This window comes from Mastigoproctus giganteus, chromosome 13 (assembly GCF_048544385.1).
Source record: "Mastigoproctus giganteus isolate SK-2022 chromosome 13, ASM4854438v1, whole genome shotgun sequence".
NCBI lineage: Eukaryota > Metazoa > Arthropoda > Arachnida > Uropygi > Thelyphonidae > Mastigoproctus > Mastigoproctus giganteus.
The window spans coordinates 64,434,189-64,456,811 of NC_143587.1; positions in this window are offsets into that span (position 1 = coordinate 64,434,189).

Consider the following 22,623-nt stretch of genomic DNA (forward strand, 5'->3'; position numbering starts at 1 on the left):
GACAAGACTGCAGCAATAATTCAGACACAGCATGGGTTTGTTAAGGGAAAGTCTTGTCTGACAAATTTGATAGGATATTATAATGTGGTTACAAAGGAACTGGATGCAAAAAATAATTTTGATATCATATACTCGGATTTGAGGAAAGCTTTTGACACTGTTGCGCCTGGAAGACTATTGTACAAATTGGAGCAGAATGGTATTAAGGGTAAGTTGCTACAATGGATAAAAGGATGGTTAAGTGGGAGAAGATAGAGGGTGGTAATCAATGGGTGCTACTCTTCGTGGACTAATGTTATTAGTGGAGTCCCACAGGGTTCGGTGTTGGGTCCTCTGTTGGTTTGTATATTTATCAATGATATTGATGAAGGTATATCAGGCTTACTGTCGAAGTTTGCAGATGATACAAAGGTTGGCAGGGTTGTTACCAACAGTAAAGACAGTATGCTACTCCAACTGGATCTAGATAAGTTGGGCAAATGGGCTAAGAAGTGGCAACTGAAGTTCAACCTTGACAAATGCAAAGTACTGCATATGTGTAGAAGTAACCCCAAAGAAACGTACCAACTGTGTGGTACTACACTTAAGGTGGTAGAAAATGAAAAAGATCTGGGAGTAATTGTGAAGTCAGATATGAATTTCTCTGAGCAGTGCAAACGGGCTTCCAGAGAAGGTCATGGAGTCTTGTCAACGATATACAGGAATTTTGTTAGCAGGGAGAAGGTGGTGATTATCCCTTTGTATAAGGCAATGGTCAGGCCATGTCTTGAGTACTGTATACGGGTCTGGAAGCCTCATTTTAGGAAGAACGTTGAGTTGCTAGAACAAGTACAGAGAAGGGCAACAAGATTGGTGAGGGGAACGAAGGGGTTCTCTTACCAAGAAAGACTAACGCTCTGCAAATTGCAGCGTCTGGTGGCTAGGCACCTGCGAGGTGGTCTGATTGAGGTGTATAAGGCCTTGAATAGTTTGAGAAAGCTCAATGCTTCAGGGATTCTTTCTCTTGCTCAGATTACGAGCTGAGGGGGCACAAATTCAAATTGAGGCAAGACGGTTTCAGAATAGATGTGCAGAAATTTGGCTTTAGTCAGCGGGTAGTTGATTGCTGGAACAAACTTTCATCTGTGTTTGCGGAAGTTAGCTTAAATAAATTCAAGGAAGAACTGGAATTTTTTTTTTTTTTTTTTTTTTTTGGCTGATGCTGTATAAGCTTGCTTTCTTGCGTCATATGCCTTACTAATGCTACATCAATTTTATACAATTTCCGAATATGACGCTCTACTTGATGCAGGTGGCGCAAAATTGGAGTGGACCAGGTTGATATGAATAAAATTGCGTTACTATTAATGATATCCAGAACGCATCGACAGCATAAAGTTAATTCATTCTGTCGATGTTAAATTTTTAAATTTATTTTTCGCTATAAAGAGTATTAAAATTCGATTTACTATATTTTATAAATATTTAATTTTCGAAAATTAAAAAAAATATCTATATACAAATAAACAAATCCAAAACTACCATATTCTGCATTTAATAATTTAAGCTATTTGTAAATTTTCTTTCAAATCCAGTGGAATCTTAATGGGGCGATGGATTTAAACCAGCAAAGTGAAGAGTGAAATAACCAGCATCTTATAGGAGTTACACGAAGTACATTTGAAATGCAAATAGTTTTTGTTCATTCTCGATTAAATAACTTGAATGTAAGTGTGATGAGACAATGGAAGGTGAAGATACATTTCTCTAGAATCTCTGGCCAAGGACAAACAGCCATTTGCGCACTTATATTGAAGTGTGGGATGCAACCCCAGTGGAAAGATGGAACTGTATCGGTCGAGAACGCCAGACCAATACGAACAGCTACAAATTGGCCTTTTCAAGTGAGTTATGATTGACGTAAGCACTGACCACCAGAGCGTGTTCGCCATAAACACGTCCCTATAGATTCGCAGCCAGCATATTAATTCTCTCAACTTAATGTGTGTAGCCATGGGGTAGAGAGAAGGTCATTAGCACTTCTGGTCAGATTATACAACCGAAGGTTTATTCGACCCTGTTTAGAGTAATGGGGTGGGTAAACACAGCACTTCCGGCAGACAATTATGGAATCGGAGCGGAAACAATTATTAGCATAATAGGATGGTTAAATTCTGGAAACAGCTCTGTTTACTATAATGCACAGAGTATTCCTGTATTTTAATCATCGCATTTTCTATCGAAAACTTGCCGATTTAGAAGAGAAAGCCACTTGGGCAATAACATTTAGGTCTAACTTCGAGTAAACCAATTCATTCGTGTCGTTGAATTTTTATTCGCGAATGATAACGTTGAGAGGCGGAATAATTGCGTTTGGTCAGCGTAATGAAATTATTCCGCGCATTAACCCCGTTTTGTAAAGGAACTGGTGGTATTTTGGTTCCTTTTTTTCACCGGGACAAAAGTATCAAATAAAGAAGTGAAAGAAGGCGTTTATTTGTCATTGTCAAGAATGCACGCAAGAAAAGTAAGCGAAGCGCTTAATCTCAGTCAAGCCACAATGAGATTGGGAGAAACGAAAATAACAACACTGAATCTCAATTGTGTCTGGAGATTAATGACTTCATCGTAGTCTCGTTTTGTCCAAGCATCAACAAAACTCCACTGGTGAACAACGAAATAAAAATAACCCCATTCTCGTTGTTTAAAAGGCTCGAAATGAAAGGGAAGGGATATAAATCAGAGATTTCAAGGCATCGGTTATGAAGGAGACCATCGGAGAAGTGTTCCAACCGGAAGTGGTATGGGTCTTTGGAAATCCTTTGCGAAACTCTAATATACAATTTGGGCCACAACGCTTGATAATTTTTTTGTTTAGGAACACTTTAAAATTTTCTTAGAATAATGCAAAACAGATCTGTTGAGGAAATGAGGGAGAGGGATCAAAGGAGGACAGGACAAGCGTTACCACAGCACCTTTAAGATCATATCCGGCCTGACATTATAAGACGAAGTCCTAAGACAGTAAAGAAATGGGTAGTGGAACTAAAACGAGAAAAAGAAATAAATTCGAAGAAAGTATAAATTACATTCTGTATGGCCCCAGGAAGCATAAGGCCCACAGATTAAATGGGTCTAACATCAGCTCTGTTGGAGATCCTCAATTTACAAACTTTTGATTAATAGAATAGCGTGGCAGATTTTTTCACGATGCAGCAAATGAAAAATTAAGCGTAATACATTATGCCACCCGCTAATCCGAACTCCGATAATTCAGAATTTTTCCGGTTTGTTCCAATCTTGTAATATTGTCCTATAGAGTGTATTTTAAAAGTATTCCTACTTCGTATTTGTGAATTATAGTTTACTTTAACCTTTTCCGTTATTTAATAATTATTCCGGACGTAACTTATCAAGAAAAAACATTGTCTTACATATTATAGAAATTAAAATTGTGCAATTTCAAACTTAGTCTTTTCCACGAGCTGCCTTGGTATTGTACTATCGACTAGCTGTCTGATATCAGCTCAGATCTGGGAATTTTCACTAGCTGCCATTTCATGATGGAAAGCCAGTGTCCTATCTTGTAAACAAATGGCAGATTGGCGATGACAATTTTTGAAACTAGTACAGTATCAAGGCAACCCGTGGTTGAATAGAAATTTGTTGTACTATGAACATCAGATGGCATAAATTCTGCGCAGGACACTAGTTTTCTTAAGACTTGATTGCGATCCCCAAAGAAGTCGGGGTGGGAATAGAGGACCGGTTTCATCTGCGCTGGTTTTAACCAACTAATATATATGGGGACACAGTTCAATAAATGAGCATTTTTCGCTAGATAATTTGTAGTACTTGGTATTTGCAAATTTGATAGCAAATTCCCACCTATGTCTTGCTCAATTTTATTAATTTGAATGTCAGTAGAATATTGCGCAGCAGTCCGGGCCTTTTCCCATTTACAGCATCATTCATAACGCCAAACACAAGAGCAAAAAAAAAACTTGAACTTTTCTTTTGCCACCACTTCACTTAAGTACGTTCCCCACGACAACCAAAGCCCCCCAATTCGCTACCCTCGCATCTTTATTCACGAGCTACGCAACCTATTAACTTCCTCGAAGTAGTAAATGAACGCCGGCAGCATACACAAGTAACAAACAGCACGGAGGAGCGAAGTATTTCCCCAAAGTCCTCAATTCAGACGGCGCTGCAGCGAACACCCCCACATCCAATAAAGCAGTCAGTAGTTGCCTTGGGACCGGAGACAAATCGTGTTCTGCGGCACGTGCTAGATGAAACCCCCGACAGTGACGAATCGCCACATCCGTTACTCTTGTCATTCTTAGCAAAGCAGCCCTCACCCCTTTGGCAAGAAGAGGAAATATTGGATAAGGTACTTGACACCTCTATCCGCTCTCTGGCAGAAACGTATGGTCGTGATGCAAACATCGCAATTCCATTTCCTAAGTACAGCCAGAAGTAGGTGACGAACATCACTGATACTCGGACGCAGTGGTGCATTCTAAACGAGTCGCTGGTGGGTGACGTGTAAGTGGCAACATGCACCGGAAGTGAGCAAAATTATTTCGTTTCTTTGACATACCGCGAGGCAGCAGAGATAACATTTCAATTTTTATTTCCCTCCTAAATTGCCACGTCGACTACACAAATATTTTTCCACGCCCGGGCAATTGCACTTTCACATTTCCGGTTAGCTGTAATAATGCCACACACACTTCCGGTTTTGGTAATTGTTTGCCGAAACTAGTGGGAAGATGTAAACTTTAGTGACCAACTGTTCCGATTTTTTTTAACTCCCCCCACTCCCCTCCCCCACCAAGAATGTTTGTATAGACAGCATAAAAGTGGAATTAGTAATTTGAAATTGTTCTTAAAAATAACTGAAAATATTTAGGCGCTATTCTACACGGGTACTCCGGAATTAATTTCAGTTCTTTTCCATAAAGATTGAGAACGAATCTTAAAAATCGGAAGTGGACCTCGAGAAGGATGGGGGAAAGCATTTAGTCAGTTGACTGTCCCCTGTCGTGCTGAAAATATATGGAACTTGCAGCGCGGAATTGGCTAGAAGCGCTACAAGTGCTTCGAACCAGTAAAGTTACGAGTCAATAAGACTATAAATAGCCTTAGGTTGTCCATTAGCCTCTTGAAACATTGAAGTAAATTAGCCTTTTGAAAAACTTAAGTAAAGTTACAAGCTAATATGGCTATAAATAGCATTCATTATTGGCTTGTAACTTGAAAATCATGGAGGCAGTGATCAAGGGTGGAATTCGGCATCATTTTGACAGAACTGGAATTCATGTTTAACTAATCTGGTTAGCTTTTGACAGGGTCACTCAAGAGTTTGACTTTGGGAATAATTTCGACTTTGTTTATTTGGATTTCAGCAAAGCATTTGACTCAGTCCCATATGAGCGGTTGCTTTATGAGCTGGAACAGGTTGGAATCAAAGGGAAAATCCTTAGACGGATAGCAGGATGACTTCAGGGAAGGAGGCAGAGGGTTGTGATAAATGGCTATTCCTTAGATTGGGTTGATGTAAGAAGTGGGGTTCCCCAAGGATCAGTATTAGGACCACTGTTGTTTTGATTTTCATAAATGACATCGATGAAGAGATAGAGGGCATGATGTTTAAATTTGCAGATGATGTAAAGGTTAGTAGAGTAGGTAGATTGGTTGGTACATAGGTTGGTAAATCACCGCCAAGCAGAGATTCTTCAGATTGAAGCATAGCCCAGCCCTTTACTGGGCTATGCTTTAGCCCAATAAAGTGTAAGGTTTGATTCCAACCTGTTCCAGCTCATAAAGCAACCGCTCATATGGGACTGAGTCAAATGCTTTGCTGAAATCCTGGGAGTCTAAAACGCTGATGGAACTGATATTCGGGTGACACTTAAGTCAAGTGGACCCAATTTCGGCGAAGTCCGGACGGTCTATGACAGCCAAATCCTCTGCTTGCACCTTCACGATGGTGGGACTGTTAGTAATCCTGGGTATAACCTCCATGCACAAGTACATGGTGGGTGACCACCCAGGTGTGAACCAACGTAAGCAGGGGTCGAGGTGTGGCGCCCACACCACATGGAGGAACGCCGCTCCTCTATGTTACCAGGCAGTACTAGGTGGTAGATGACTCTCATCAACCGGTGAAATACCACCACTTTGCTTATTGGAGGCTTGAAGTGGTGGAACCCATGTTTATTCTCTAGAGCTAAGTTCCGGCCAACCCTTCCCTATCTCTTCCATCATGCAGTATGATTGATGACTTTTGAGGTTATGATGAACGTCGTGGCGAGATCCAATATTCCTTACATTTCGAGGGTACAGCTCTAAAACGGTTTTCGCAGGCCGGCCGCTAGTTAGTACACCGGACCGGACCTATTGGTAACTCTCTAGGAGGCTTCCGGATCAGCTAGTGTATAATCTTGCTACCTCTACTCTGCCAGATAGTGACTGGAGGGAGTCCGAGTAGTGTGTATGCGGGGAGCATTGTCGAGGACACGTTATGTCAAGGATCTGGGTATATTCTTACCACATGTATGCCATATCCAAAAATTTCATTCCTTCATACAGCATGTCCCACCCACTTTTTCTTACTATTGAATACACCATGAATTGTCAAACTAATAGAGCAAGCTTATCTGCGAAAAGATCTAAACCTCCCAAGGACTTCCTAATTCATTTCACAAATATACGTGGTCTTAATTCCAATCTCAACGATGTCCATTTCCACTTGCAGTCTTCCAAACCCCATGTACTTTTTTCTGACTGAATCTCAGTTATCAGTTGATTCAACTACTTCTCATCTCAGATGTCCAAATTATTTGCTGTATGATTCCTTTCGCCTCAAAGGTGGTACTTGTGCATATGTCCGTTCTGATATTCCCTGTCAGAGACTTGGCAATTTGGAATCTCCTCTCTTTGATCTTCTCTGGCTTACTTAAAATCTCTCTACCTCATTGTGTCAAAATTCATCTGTTGTCTCTACCGTTCTCCCAACTCCACTAATCACTTGGAGCTCTTTGACTTCCTCTCTTTGCAACTTGACTTTCTCCAGTCTAACTTTCCTAACAGTGAGGTAATTTTCCTTGGTGATTTTAACATTCACAACTCCAGCTGGCTTCCATTTTCTAGTCACACCGACCCAGCAGGTCGAGATGCTGAGGCTTTTGCAATTACTAATGACCTAGCACAGATTGTTCATTTACCTACAAGAATACCGGACAATCCTAATCATACAGCCAATACGCTTGATCTTTTTCTCACAAACAACCCTTCTAAGTACAAGGTCGAAGTGAGAGGTCCTTTAGGCACTTCAGATCACAACTTGGTGATTGTCTCTTCTCCAATGCAACCTTTATCTCATGGCTATTCCCAGCTTCGTGTTGTTTGGCATTACAAGAATGCAAAATGGGATGACCTGCGAGACTTCTTTTCTTCTTTTCCTTGGTCTGATTACTGTTTCAAAACTTCTGATGTCAACGTTTGCTCAGATCGTGTCAGTGAAATTATTCTTGCAGGAATGGAATCCTTTATCCCACACTCCACTTTAAAATCTCGTCCTTTATCTAAACCTTGGTTTTCCAATAAATGTGCTAAGGCTGTCCAAGAGAAGAATGTTGCATATCGTAATGGGCTTGTTTCTAATTCTTCGGTTTCATTTTCTGCCTACACCAAAGCTCGCAACAATTGTAAAGCAGTTATTAATCAGTCCAAACTAGAGTTTTAACAGGCTAAGAGTAGAAAACTTGCTTATTGCCCTAATGGTAGCCGAGCATTCTGGTCTCTTCCCAAAGCTATTGGCCGCAACTTTTGCCCATCTCTGCTCCCACCTCTGTCCAAACCAGATGGTTCTGTTGTCACTTCAGCCAAGGATAAAGCTGACCTGCTAGCATCCCATTTTTCTTCGAGCTCATGTATTAATGATCTTGGTAAAACACCTCCCACCATTCCTAACACGCTCCATTCAATGCCTCCTGTGGTCTTCCGTCAAAAGGATATCAGAAGGATTTTGATGAATCTTGATGCTAAGAAAGCTCCAGGTCCTGATGGTATTTCTCCACTTGTTCTCAAAACTTGTGCTCCCGACTTACTCCTATTCTTTGCCGCCTTTTTTCACTTTCTTATTCCAAAGGTGTTTTTCCTTCTGCTTGGAAATTTGCTCATATCCAGCCAGTTCCTAAAAAAGGTGACAAATCCCTCCCATCCAATTATCGTCCCATTGCAATTACTTCTACTCTTTCTAAAGTAATGGAGAAATCAATTAACCGCCAACTCTTAAACTACCTAGAAACCTTCCGTCTGATCAACGATCGCCAGTATGGATTCCGTCAGTGTCGATCCACTGGTGATATTCTGGCTTATGTTACCCATTTATGGACTAAATCAATGGAAAGGTTCGGTGAAACACAAGTAGTTGCTCTTGACATCTCAAAGGCTTTTGATCGTGTTTGGCATAAAGGTCTTCTAAACAAGCTTCCATCTTATGGTTTGCCAACTGTTTTTAGTAATTGGTTATCCAGTTTTCTCTCTGATCGCTCACTGAGGGTGATGGTAGATGGCTCTCTGTCTTTTAACTTCTCCACTAATGCCGGTGTCCCCCAAGGTTCAGTTCTTTTCCCCACTCTTTTCTTCTTGTATATCAATGACCTTCTTCCATTGACCGGAAATCCTATCCATAGTTTTGCTGATGATAGCACATTGCATTCAACTTTCCATTTTGAGAAACCTTGTCCTGCTCAATCAGCTTCAAGTTCTCGAAAATCTGCTACCAATTCCTTAAATGCCGATCTTCAGGTAATTCTCCAGTGGGGCAAAGACAACTTGGTTGATTTCAACCCTTCTAAAACTCAGTCTTGTCTTATATCTCGCAAAAAGGATTCTTCTGCTCCTATGCTCATCTTTAGTGACACTCCGATTTCTAGGCAAAATGATATATCTCTTTTGGGGATTACCCTGACTTCTAATCTCTCTTGGCACAAGCACATTACAAATATTGCTTCCTCTGTATCTAAAAAACTTGGTTTTCTCTTTCGCTCTCGGCGTTACTTTTCTTCCAAACAGCTGCTCACTCTGTAGAAATCGCAAATCCGTCCTGCCATGGAATATTGTTCCCACATCTGGGGTGGTGCCCCCAAAACCTCTCTCAGGCTTCTTGATTCCATTCAGAAGAGGGCAGTTAGGTTAATTAATGATTCATCTCTAACAGTCTCTCCACTCGCTTTCACATAGACGTAGTGTTTCTGCTGCATGCCTCTTCTACAGATACTTCCATGGGCACTGTTCTTCTGAATTGGCTTCTATAATTCCCGCTCTCTCTTTCAAAACAGTCCGAACACGTGCCGCCACCAGCCAACATCCATTTACTGTCCAACTTCAAACCCACAGAACCAACTTTTCGTCTTCCTCATTTATTCATTCAACTGCCGTTTTCTGGAACAACCTTCCTTCATACGTATTTCCTGAAAATTACAATCTACAGAAGTTCAAGTCCAATGTCAACAAATATCTTCTTTCGGCTTCTCAACCTCCAACCCAAGCACGGTACTAAGTACTATAGGTTCTAATACCTCTCGTGTTTGGGGTTCTCATAAAAAAAAAAAAAGAAAAAAGGTGTTACACCTGCGGAACAGTAATCCCAAAAAAAACACTTATACATAGGGTGGACGTGATAATCCCATTACAGTATATAAGGCTATTCTTAGTCCACGCTTGTATTACTGTGTTCAGGTATGGAGACCGCACCTAAAGAAAGATATTGTTCTTTTTGAAAAGGTCCAAAGACTGGTAACTCGCTTGGTGAGATCAGCAAAAGGGGATCCAAGCTGTACAAGCTTGGAAACTAGGCACCTTAGAGGAGACTTGATTGAGGTGTTTAAGGCTCTGAGAAGCATAAATAAAATGAATGAGGACGAAAATTTCACGGTTATAAATGATTCCAGAACTAGGGTCCATAATTTCGAATTATGGGGGGAAATGTTTAGAGTGGATTGCAAGATTATTTTATTTTAGCCAGCGAGTTATAAATTACTGGAATAAGTTACCTACATGGGTAGTAGAGGCTGACAGCCTGGGGAAATTGAAAAGTCAGCTGGATATTTACATACGGAAGGAAGGGAAACGCATAGGTTGTCTAATTCCTTTTCTTTTATTATTATTTAAAATGTTTTTGTTCTGGCTGGTGCAGCATAAGCCATAGGCTTCCTTGAACCATGTGTCCATTATTAATGCTAAATAGCCTTAGGTTGTCCTTTAGCCTCTTGCAACATCCGGTTTCCTTCGCATGCGCAACTTCAGAGCTATGCTGTGATCTGTGTTTATGTCAATAACGAATTTAGTAAACAACTTAAATTAGGCCGAACCACGATAGTCACTGCACATGTGCTGGGAGTGCACATCCTGTTGCTTTTTTCGCCAGTCATTGTCTAATATTTCGTGCAAGATGAGAGTAAGTTTCCGAAAGTAACTTTTTTTGTTTCAATAAAAAAGAGCCGTCACCAATCTTTCTTAAACAGCCATAATGTTGCATTTTGGTAATATTCTTGGCGTGTTTGTTCTCCCATTGACATTTTGATATTCATTAAGTAGAATAGAAGATCCAGATGTACCAAAAATTTTTCGCATCGTTGATATTTGATTTCTTTGGTAATTCGTACCGAGACGAGTAAATAAAAGGGAGTTCCGTCCACGCAGTGCACGAACTCAAGGAAGCGTGCAAAAGTTGCGTTCACTTCTTCAAAATCGATCATTTTCTGAAACAAAAGACAGAACAAGCCCATTTCTCATCTCTGAAATTTGGTTATCGTTCGCTTTGCAGAAAGTTTTATTTGAAATCGGAATTATTTGTGAAAATTTGAATTTCATGCCTTACCCCCCCATGCATCTGACAGAGACAAATGGCTTCTGGTACGTCATGGTTGCTAACTGTTTGTCTTAAAACTATTTTTAGAATTTTGCCTCCATAGAAGCAAATAAATACGGCATTCCATCTGTGCAATGCAAGAAGAAAAATTACGACTTAAACTTCCTGTATAGAGAGAGAGAGAGAGAGAGAGAGAGAGAGAGAGAGAGGGAGGGAAATCGAGATACAGAAGGGCAAAGAGAGGTCGGAAGAGATCGATGGAGAGGCCGACAGAAGGAGAAAGAGAGATTCAGAGATGCCACGAAAGTGATATTCAAAAGAGAAAGATAGACAGAAGGCGTCAGCAGAAAAAGAAAGAATGGAGGATAAGGTTGTGAGAAATAGAAAGAATTGCTGGATAAAAAGCATAAAATTTATATAATGAAACAACGACTAAATGGGGAGTAGAAAAGAGAGACAAAAAATTCAAAAAGAAGGAATGATAAGGACACTGGTTTAAGAGAACTCAAAAAAGAGAGATCTAAAGAGGAAATATATCAAGCGTAAGACCAGGAAAGTTAATGATCATGACCTTCACGATAAAATGTAACCAAATGAAGTTCGGTCCAATCTGAATGGGTCACCATCCGTCTCATTTAGGCGTCAGAAAGTCGGCAAACTGACTTTGGTGTTTGATTTTCATCTCAGATTCAATAGACATCTGGTCCTGGTTGACTTTAAGATGCTGCTCTGCTCAAATTAAGATGGCAAGGCATCTTGTTTGCGTCAAAGATCTGCATGCTTATGAGTCTGACCATCTGTTACTTCTATATCACGCTGAAATCTGGGAGTAGGCAATTATAACAACCCTCTCGTTTGTTTGCGACTGAATCTGGCTTCAGTCTTCATGGAATTGAGGGCAAAGCTTTAACCCTAGTACTTCAGATCTCAAGGATCCGGTTTAAAATCAAGGTAATTAGACTGGTTGCAGCAGTCAAGTAGGTAACGGAATAATATTGCTCCAAATGGATACAATTTAACCAGTGGAGAATTCCCTTTTCATGGTCTGAGGGGAACCCCGTCCCTCTGTTCATTTAACAGAAGACTCGGTCGTACGGAGAGATTCATTTCAAATCAAATGCTTTGATTTTTGTCCAACAAATGGATGCAGACACCAATAGATTTACCAATGATACTAACTGTCTAAAAGATATATTACTTGATCAACCACCCCATCATTACCTAACTCATAGTTATGCTTCTCTATAACACCAGGGTAACGCCGTACTTGAAATATTCTAAGTGCAGTTTGGCAGATGCAGAGTGAATTCCAAGCTTGGAATCAATACGCCATTTTAACACATATTATATTGAGTTTTGTTACATCCTCTGACGTTTTGAATAGCCCTTTTATTTTACGTTATTTGATTTATGCAATTTATTGTCACATTTTATTTTGTATCATTTTTCGAGAGAACTCAAAGGATGACATGCGTAATTACAGACCTGTTAGCTTGACTTCTCTTCCATGGATATTATAGATTTATTGTTTAATGAAGTAGGTAGTGTGGGGGGGCCATCTAGATAGCAATGCAATTATACTGCAGTCACAGCTAGAACGAGTACAGAGAAAGGCAACAAGATTAGTGAGGAGGATGAATGGGGTCTTCTTACCAAGAAAGGCTTCAGTTCTGCAAATTGCAGCTTCTTGGGTGCTGCATATAGGTGTGAAGGCCTCATTTTAGGAAGAATGTACATTTGCTGTAATGGGTACAGAGATGGGCAACGAGGTTGGTTAGGGGGAACGAAAGGGTAATCTTACCAAGAAAGGCTTCAGTTCTGCAAATTGCAGTTTCTTGAAATTAGGGACCTGTGAGGAGATCTAATTGAGGTGTTTAAGACTTTGAATAGATTGAATAAGCTCAATGCTGATGGAGTCCTTCCTCTTGATCAGACTACACACATGAGGAGGCGTAAATTTAACTTGAGGATGGATGATTGCAGGATAGAGGTGCAGAAAGTTTCCTTCAGCCAGCTGGTAGTTGATTGCTGGAATAAACTTCCGTCTGGTGTTCTGAAAGTGGGTTGTTTGAATAAATTGAAGAACTGTTGGAGGGATAAACAGGTGATGTGGGAATTTTTGTATTGATATAGTATAAGCCTACTTTTTTGCATCATTTGCCACTACTAATACTGAACTCTGTACTTTCTTTTCCTACTTTATCGTTTTGTTTACAGTATATAACAACATTTCATCTTCTGTACAAACTTTTATAACCAAAGAGTTTATATTGTGAATATATGTCAGATACCTTTTTATCTCTTGATGTACCTATCTAGGTGTTGGCGTCATGTGTATGAGAAACCCCTAGCGAACAGTAGTAATAAGTCAAATTTGCTTAGTTGTATTACGAAAAAAAGAAACAAAAGGTCTTATAAACTATTTAAGACATTTTAAACTATTTAACCTTCGACTAAAATCAACTAAGTCGGTGCCGATGTTAAAAAAGAAATGTCCAGTCAAACCTCTTTAATAAATTGAGATTCAGCAAAACAAATTTTGACATGCATAGACATGTTCGCTCTTGAAATTACGAGTTATAATCTGTATGTTCACTGTTTGAATTGGACATGGGCAATAAAATCAAGGATTCTTGTATTGTGTAGATTGTGCAGTTTGTTTTGATTAGTTTTTTTCCTTTAACATGCAGTTCATTAATACTTTAATCTTTAATTACGATTACTTATATCTAGAATGGTAGATGACTTCTCGCAAATGCAGTGGATAAGTGTCTGTCCATCTGAATACATTGAGAGTGATTAAAAAAAGCAAATCCCTTAAGGAAGGAGAAAAAAAATCGTATTCTAAAATGGGAAAGACTATTTTTTTATATCTCCAAAGCACAAGACATTTGCAATTCGCCCAGGAATCTCGCTCTACTTATGTTTAATTTTTCATTTGATCTCTAATTACAAATTTTTTTTTTTTTTAGCTTCGAATAAAAGGGGAAACAGATGCAACGTCTTCAAAGTAGCCTCTATTACTTGTTACAGTTACTTTTAAGGACTTTCTTCTTCTTAAAAAAAAATGGTTTTTATCAGTAGTATTAAAGTGTTGTTGTCAGCTGATAGAATTGATGACCCCACTCCATCTCTCCACTGCGCTGTTTATTTCACTTTATTTGATGGTTCTTGCCGTGTATTTATCAATCTTACAAGACACAATGCGCATTAGACTGGGGTTGTTTTTCGTAGCAAATCCCAGCCTGGGATTTCGCCGCACCACACAGATCTATCACACCTCCGCGCAAAAATGCACTGTCTTACCTCGCTATTGTCGAGCGTGTTTTGTCTTGTAGGGGTTGTTTATTGCTCTGCGTTAAGGGGTTCGCGATACAAATGGCACACCTACATCTCCAGCGGCACGTGCTGGAAAACATTCGCCCTGTGTCATTTTATCTTTCACCTGTTTCTTCGTCATCTTACTCGGCAAATATTCCGACGAAATCCAGGTACACACACGGAGTCGTGATTAAATCCTCCGCTGGGAAGTCAGTTTCGCACGTGCCATCACCCGAACAAACACGTATTCATTATGTTGACACGCGCAGTTATTTTATTTCTGGGTCCCTACAACAGCATCGCAGCCATAAAGCGTACAAATGCATCTCAGAATGTGAATGAAGTTGTTACGTATGTACGAATATATTTTTAAGAATTCGCCATCGCAATCTGCAAGAGAGAAAGAGAAAGATGTGCCAGTTCTCGCCAACATACGTATTTATAAACAGCGGATGGAAATATAAAATGGAAGTTTTCTTTTCCTTCAGATATGTCTTAAATTTTTTTGGTAGATAAGCAACCATCGTAAATAACTTTTCCCATAATTTTCTTGATACTTCTTAAAGTATTAAGAACAAATTTATTTATTCTCAGTTATATTTAAGTTAAATTTGACAGACACGTTTATGAAGATAAAGCATGTCCAGTATAAATAGCGTGTCTGTAAGGACTTCAGGGTTCCATCTAGATTTGCAAGGTTCGTTTCACTCAGTTCGATTGCTTTATCTGCTTCTGGGACAGCAGGGCAGTAACCATCCCTACCAAAAAAGAGAATGGTCTACCAGAATTGAGCTGTAGCTTGGCGCACATAATGTAATAAACAGTCTCTTGGTTCCAAGGAACAAAATCTTGCTTCCACCACCCCATAACAAATGTGGGACTTATCAATTTATTAAAGTATTGGATTGTCGTGGTGTCACCTTCAAGCATACGCAGTCCAAAACTATCCGATGCAAAAATCAATAGTGACATATTTATTGGTCCGCAAGTAAAGCAGGTGTTGGCCTCGCAAGATCTGAAAGATAAAATGGATAATGTCGAGCGAAATTCCTGTCAGTCGTTTTCCTTGTAATGAATGGCTTTCTTAGTTACAATAAGAATGAAAACTACGAAAAACTAGTTGACCATTTAGATGAAAATTACGGAAGGATGAGGGCAGAATGTTAGTCAAGCGCCATTACATGCACTCTGACTTAAATTTTTCAGACCAAACCTGGACGACGGTAGTGAATAAAATGTGGAGAGATTCCACCCGGACATACAGTGTGATGGATTCATCGCACCCAAGTAGGTGCGATGAATCTTTGATAAGTGACTCTAATGCGGTTCTGTTGATCACACTAACCACAAAATAGAAATGCACATTTTAAGAAAATGTTTTTGATTAATTCGTTGAGAGTTTCTACTTTTTAATTTGATTTCTTTTAGCTCGTTCTTTACTTGTAGCAAAGGCTGATACTCTATTTTGGATGATATTATTAAGTTAAACACTATTCAACCAAATGTACTGCGCGGTATATTTGGGCCTATAAGTCTGCCGTCTGTACAAAAGACTAAATCGGGAATCAACAGACCACAACACCTGTTTTCAACCCTCTGCAGTCCAATCCCGTTCACGCAAACCATCCAAGTCCTTCTTTTCAATTTTTTTGCTGAAAAAGGCCATTTACGGATTGGAGCGATGGCTACCGAATCCCACATTTTGGCAGTACTCTACATTTTGGTCGAGTAGGAAGACGAAACATAGATCCAAGATTTGATCTCACTGTTTTACGTAATACTCTGCGGTTTCTTGTCTCTAGTATTTTCATCCTGTCACAGTTGCTCCTTCGGAAAGTGGATGTTCAGTCTTCCGACCACATCTTATGAATTCTGTATAAGGTAACCTTGTGTGACTTCCAAGATTGAGAAAGTTCTTGCCATTATATTCCGTCCTTCCGCGTTCTCCGTGACAATCTAGTAACTTCGCAACATGTCATACATGTTCACTGTTTGGAGAAGTTTGTGTTCGAATCCCGAAGAAAGACTGGAGGAATTCTTTAAAGCCCTCGTCAGTCCAGGTTACAGCTAGCCGATCTCATCTAGAAGGAGTAAAAAGGAAAGTACTTTTAGTATTAAGAGTTTTCCATCCCATATACCGCATGCAGATCAGTCCGAGAACTCTTCGTGGGAATTATTCACAATGAGAATCAGATCTAGTAGCATATGAACTGATACACTGTGTACTGTCTATGTACTACGAAATTCCCAAAGAAACTAATCAACCAAATTTATCAATAAATTTCTGATGGTCACATATATCACATGTTTTGCCCATCTCGAGGTTTAATTTAGGCTAATAACAATTCTGAAAGGCGTTTATGGCACATTTGATAGAATCTCAGCCTCCCCACACCGGTGGAAAAGAGCTTAATTTGAATCCCGTCAGTGACGCGAGGAATCTGAGTATTTTTCACAACGTGGCTGGGTTAGTCTGCCTCAAGCGAGGGTGGCATGGTATTTTCTTTTGGAAACTAGGGATTTTCATCCAGAAAACAGGAAACCGAATGGTTCTGACTATTTACAAACAATATATACGGCGCAATATGGCCTTAGCGCTGATGCGTCTACAAGAAACAACTTTGCTTTTAAAACAGCTTCTGTTCTACATGAATAGATTCAAACAAATTTTGAACTGTCTCAAGAGGAATATTGGACCTTTCTTCATGGAGGAACGTTCAAGCTCCTTGAGTGAACGTGAAAGAAGCCTGCTTCTCACTCCTCTCCAAATATGCCCACAGTGGCTCAATAACGTTTAAGTCTGGTGATTTTGCACACCATGGGAGACGTTCAGCCTCAGATTCATGCTTCTCAAACCAAGATTGGTTTGAGAAGTTACTACATCTTTGGAGATATCTGGATTTATGTGTATTCGAGCATTATCACCTTGAAACATGGCACCATTTGCCGGACACAATGTTTGCACCATGGGATGAACTTACCCTCTCAGAATATGAAGGTAATCAGTGGCAGTAATTCACCTGTACCGGGTGATGATAGGCTCTAAAGAAACCAAGATAATGCTGACGAAATCATTGTTGATCCTCATGTTTGACGGTTGGCACAAGACAGTCAGGATAATGATCTTCCTTTGATATTCGCCCAACGTAAACTCTCCCTGATGTCAGAAAATGTGTGAATGATATTTCGTCTGAAAATACGTTTCCAATCATCTGGTGTCCAGTTTTTGTGCTCCTTACACCACTGCACCCTCTTTCTAGCATTATATCAATAACAACTGGCTTGGCAATAGAGGCTCTGCCATAAATTCCAGCTTTATGAAGTTCTCGCTGAACTGTGTCGCTAGAAACTGGATTTCTGGGACTCATTAAGTTCTGCGCTTGTTTTTGAGGCAGTAGTTATGTTTTCGGGCTACAATCATTTTTAGTCAGGTGATAGAAGAGGCTGCTGCAAATTTTCGAAAACTTGAATATTCTGGAGGAACAAAAGGTTGACATGGATGGTTTTTTTCGGTCTGGATAGCTTGAATTTTTCTGAGTCGTACTCAGAAACAAAATTTGCAGTTTTTCCCTCCCCTAAAAGGTTGAATTTTTCCAAAATTCATTCTGGATTAGATTTATTTTTGCTCCAGTTAGACTGATTGCCTAGATTTTTTTCATCACCGTATTGGCACACGCTTGCTTCATATTCAGAGATTTGTTTAAAAATTAAAACAGTTTCTATTCAGCTTCACTTTAGTATTAGTAAAGCCAAATGATGCAAAAAACGGTTAAGAAATGAATGAATGATAGGAGAAAATAGGGTTTTGTTGATACTTATAACAAATACAAGCACAATTATGTACACTAAATTGTTAGCCGGCAACATTCTAGGATCGGAAAGAGTATCCTCAGTATGTAATATAATATGTATGCTATAGGTATATTATTTATAATAATAAATTATAATAATTTTTATTTATTTTATATATTATTATTTTTTACATTATTTATTATATAGATTGGCACAACCTTTCTTAAAAATAAATAGGATTATAGACGATACTGCCGGCCGGATCGTCTATCATCTTCAACGTCTTCTCTCCCTTCTTGAAATCTATTCGGCACAAAAGCAAAAAAAAAAAATATTAATAATAAACATATAAAAAAAAAATAAATAAATAATGAACCTTAAAGCTTAATTTTATTGTTACAATATTTCCACAGTAATGATTTATTATTAGTAATAGTTTATATCAGACAACTCAATCTGTCCTTTTGCCTGGGCTACCTGCTGTAATTAGTCCCTTTATTTATCTCTCATCATTGTTCCCTGATCTAATCCACCCGGGGCGCTTTCTTGCACACACCCTACCCCAGATCTCTCGCTCTCGCATATTTATTAACTATTGAATTCCCCCACATCTTTAAAGATTTCTGCCTGAAATGAGCCTTTTTCGCCCAGGATTCAGGTCTCAGCAACTATCTCATTCTCACACTGACTCGGCACATTCATTCTTCTCTGAAATCTTCTATTTTAGGGTTGGTTGGCTTGTTTCTTACTGTCCAGATTAAGTATTTTGTTTCTGTTATTATAAATATCAGAAATGTTAGCCTGTCTTTTAGCTCCTGATTAAAGGACAGTACAGAACCTGTCTCCAAGTCAATGAGAAATTAAACAGTTTAAATTTAATATTCTGCCAAAGTGCAGTCCCAGAAGTGGCGGCTAATCGTCTCCGGCTCTCTATCGCAGTTCCAACAAGGTTTCTTTTCTCTCAATTTGTATTTGGAATTTACTGCATTGACTTGGGGGCGTCCGTGCACTTTCTTCCAAGCCGGATCCTTAAGGGATCTGTAATCTTTGGGTGTGCTGATATGCCAGAAATAAATATGAATCTGAATGTCAAGGGAAGTCGGTTGCATGCTGATCTTATTGACAGTCAATATCAATTTATAAATTTTATCTTATCAGAAACAGTTACTATACGTTTAATTTTAGTTGGCGTTCGATTTGAGTACAGTAGTTGCTTATATTTTTAAGGATTATTCGATTACTTCAAGATTTTATGTTCAGGCACATTACCTCGAATGTAATGACATTTGGTTTGACTGAAGAAACTTAAATTATCCCCATATTCGTATCCAGCTGTGTCTAAAGACCAAAAAATCTCTTGGTGAAATCTTTTAGGCAGCATTTCACATAACCATCTATTCTGTATACACATAAATAACTTTCATGCACCAAATTGCACCATTATCCTCTATTATCGGACATTGTAGAGGGTGCGCCTACTACCTGCACGGCAATTTAAGTGTTTCGTAGATTATATCTTTCTGCGGTATTACTCGTTCAAAAAAAAAATCTTGATTTATATTTTCGCACGAAACTTTTTTTTTCCGAGGTAATAATAGATCAGGAAGGCTGGAAGTTGATGATTTATTTCGATCCCCACCGTTCCACAATGTTTTGTTCTTCGTGTTAGGGCATGAAAGGAAACATTGTAGATTGCAGTTTATTGGCTTCAATACATCTGTCGAAGTTTCGAACGCCAAAACATGCATTCTGCTACGCAACATACACCCACACACTCACTGGGTGTTTGATTTGGAAAAAGGGCCTTTTGTGAAAATAGAATTTAAACATTCTGATGCCAGACACACCAAACTAAATTAGCTTTCAGCCAACACGCAACCTGTTTTAATTCCTCTATTTAGAAGATATCTATGAAATATTTATGGTGTATTATAGTTAAAATAATTTGATTATACAATTTTTTTATTATTATAAATTATGCCTAATTATTAAATAGTTCTATGTAGAAATATGTGGAATTTCACGCTTTAGATTTGTTTCCATGGTAACACAAAACTAATTTTTTATAGTAATTTGTTAAAGCGCCCTCTCACTGAAAATTATTAAATATGAATGAAATTGAATACATCGCACAATAGCAATGGAACAAATTTATGGGCAGAAAGATTACTTGGAGATTGTATGTTCTTCAACTGGTTGGTAAATAATATGAATAAAGAGTTTTCGATAGTTTGGCAACTCTGGAAGTATTCATATAAATTGCAAAATTGCTTTTCTACACCATAAATTGCCATATATAAGCCAACCTATAGGTAGTATTTCCTAATTCGTTCGTTAGGCGGCGCTGTAATATCATACTTCCGCTTTATTGAGCAGCTTTAGTGTTGGAACTACAATAGCCTGGCAGACCACGCTGAGCACTACCTTTTGGATGAGTCTGAATACGATAAAATTTCCATTTGGCCTTTGTTGTGCCATGAATTGGAAATCCCTTCATCAAAGAAGGAAAAAGCAATATCCCGCGTTACACACATGTGTGTCTAATGTCATGCAAGCGCCATACAGTTGAGTGCAATACTTTTGGCAGGCAGTTAAAGATAAAAGACAAAAGGAGGGCAGTGTTTTCATATTGACGTTCTCTTGGACAAATACCAAAGTAATATTGGAGTCCAGCTAGCCACATGCGAACGATATATTCTGCATTGCAATAACAGACGCACCATACCCAAGACATCGTTCGTAACTTATGAAAATTTAAACGCATGGATTGCTCTCGGAAACCTCCTTTTATTCTTAATATATTCTCCCTTTTCTAAAATTTCTGGACTTAGAAATTCCGTACATTTACACTGACGTAGTTTCATTTGACTAATATACTGCAATAAAGGATATATTGGTCAATTAAAATTGCTGGCTTCCACTTAACTGTACTTCCTTTATTTCTTTCCTTTAAAAAGCTATTTCTCCGTTTAACTTTTCTTGCTATTTCTAACCTGTTCTTCTTTTCTGATCTTGAAGCTGTTCTAGATTAAAGTGATATGATACTGACTTGGAACAGCTACAGAGCGATTAGCGATTTGTTCACTCGCGCAATTATCAACAAAAACCGACCTGCTAGCATCCTATTTTTCTTCCAACTCGTGTATTAATGATCTTGGTAAACCACCGCCCACCATACCCAGTACATATTGACAACGTGAAGATCGTGGCATATGCGGATGATTTGACAGTCCTTGTTGGTGGAAATTCAAGGTCTTCTATTGAAATATCAGCTGAGAAAGTTCTATCTGACCTTCAACAATGGACAGTTGAAAATAAGCTAAAAATTAGTTCTACCAAGACAAAAATTATGATCCTTGGCTCTAAATTGGATGTTCGTCGACCACCAACAGTTAAAATAAGCAACAGACAAATACCTCTAATAACGAAAATTAAACTTTTGGGAATAACTATTGACAGCAAGTTAAACTTTCTCCCTCATTTATCCAATCTGCGAATTAAGATCAGAAATCTCACCGGCGCTCTTGTCAGAGTTTCTAGAACTGAGTGGGGTCTTTCTAGAAGATGTTTAAGAATCTACTATAACTCTGTGTTTCTCCCTATGGTTACCTATGCTGCTTGCGCTTGGTTCCATAGGGTGCGGACTGTACAATTTCAATCAAAATTTATTTAAATCCAGCGTACAATGTTACTTTGTATTTTGAAGATTTGTCGAACAGTTTCAACACCTGCTTTACAGGTTTTAGCCGGGACGTTACCACTCGATCTCTACGTAATTTCCAGAGGCTTATGTTATCGCCTGAAACGTCAGATTCCCACTCAGATCCTTGGTATTTCTATTAACACTCAAGTCGATGTTAAAGCCGAACGACAAAGAATTTGGCAAGAGTTGATCAACTTGTGGCAGGGTAGGTGGGATGACACAACACTGGGCAGTGTAACGCGTAAGTTTTTTCCTGAAGTTGACTCCCTTACGGATAAAAAATCTACAGTCTGGTTTAGCCTTGACTTGTTTACCTCCTATTTGATATCAGGCCACGGATCATTAAATAAGAAATTGTTTAAATTTCGCTTGTCTCCTACGGAACTCTGCCATTGTGGCGGTGTGGGAGATTGGCAGCACGTGTTGTACTCTTGTCCCTCATACAATGAATTTTGAGTAATTCTGCAGAATGCAATTCCCAACTTTTCATCAGGATTGGAACCTAATTTTGTATCAAATGCCACGAGTTACCGCGCTCTTCAGGATTTTGCTAAGGCAACCATCAATAAAAAGCTCGCAATCCTTTCTGCAATGACTACACATGCGAATGTTTCAAATTCAGCTCAAGACTCTTCACCTTCACTGCAATGACGTCCATTTTCTCAACAAGGTCTACAACTCTGGACTTGTGCTCTGTGTGTGTGTGTGTTGTGTTTTTTTTTTTTTTTTGTTTTTTGAAACTCTACAAGTGTCCTACAACTATAACTCAATTTGGCGATGAAAATTCCTGTGCTCCTTTGCTCGGATGGCTGTTAACTGACTGTGACTTTGTTATTGGTGATTGACTGTGACTTTGCTACTAATGACTGCAGGACTTACTGGATTTAACCTCAACAGTTTTTAAGGTTTGTGCCTGCTTCTGGGCTTGTGCAAAGTTTTG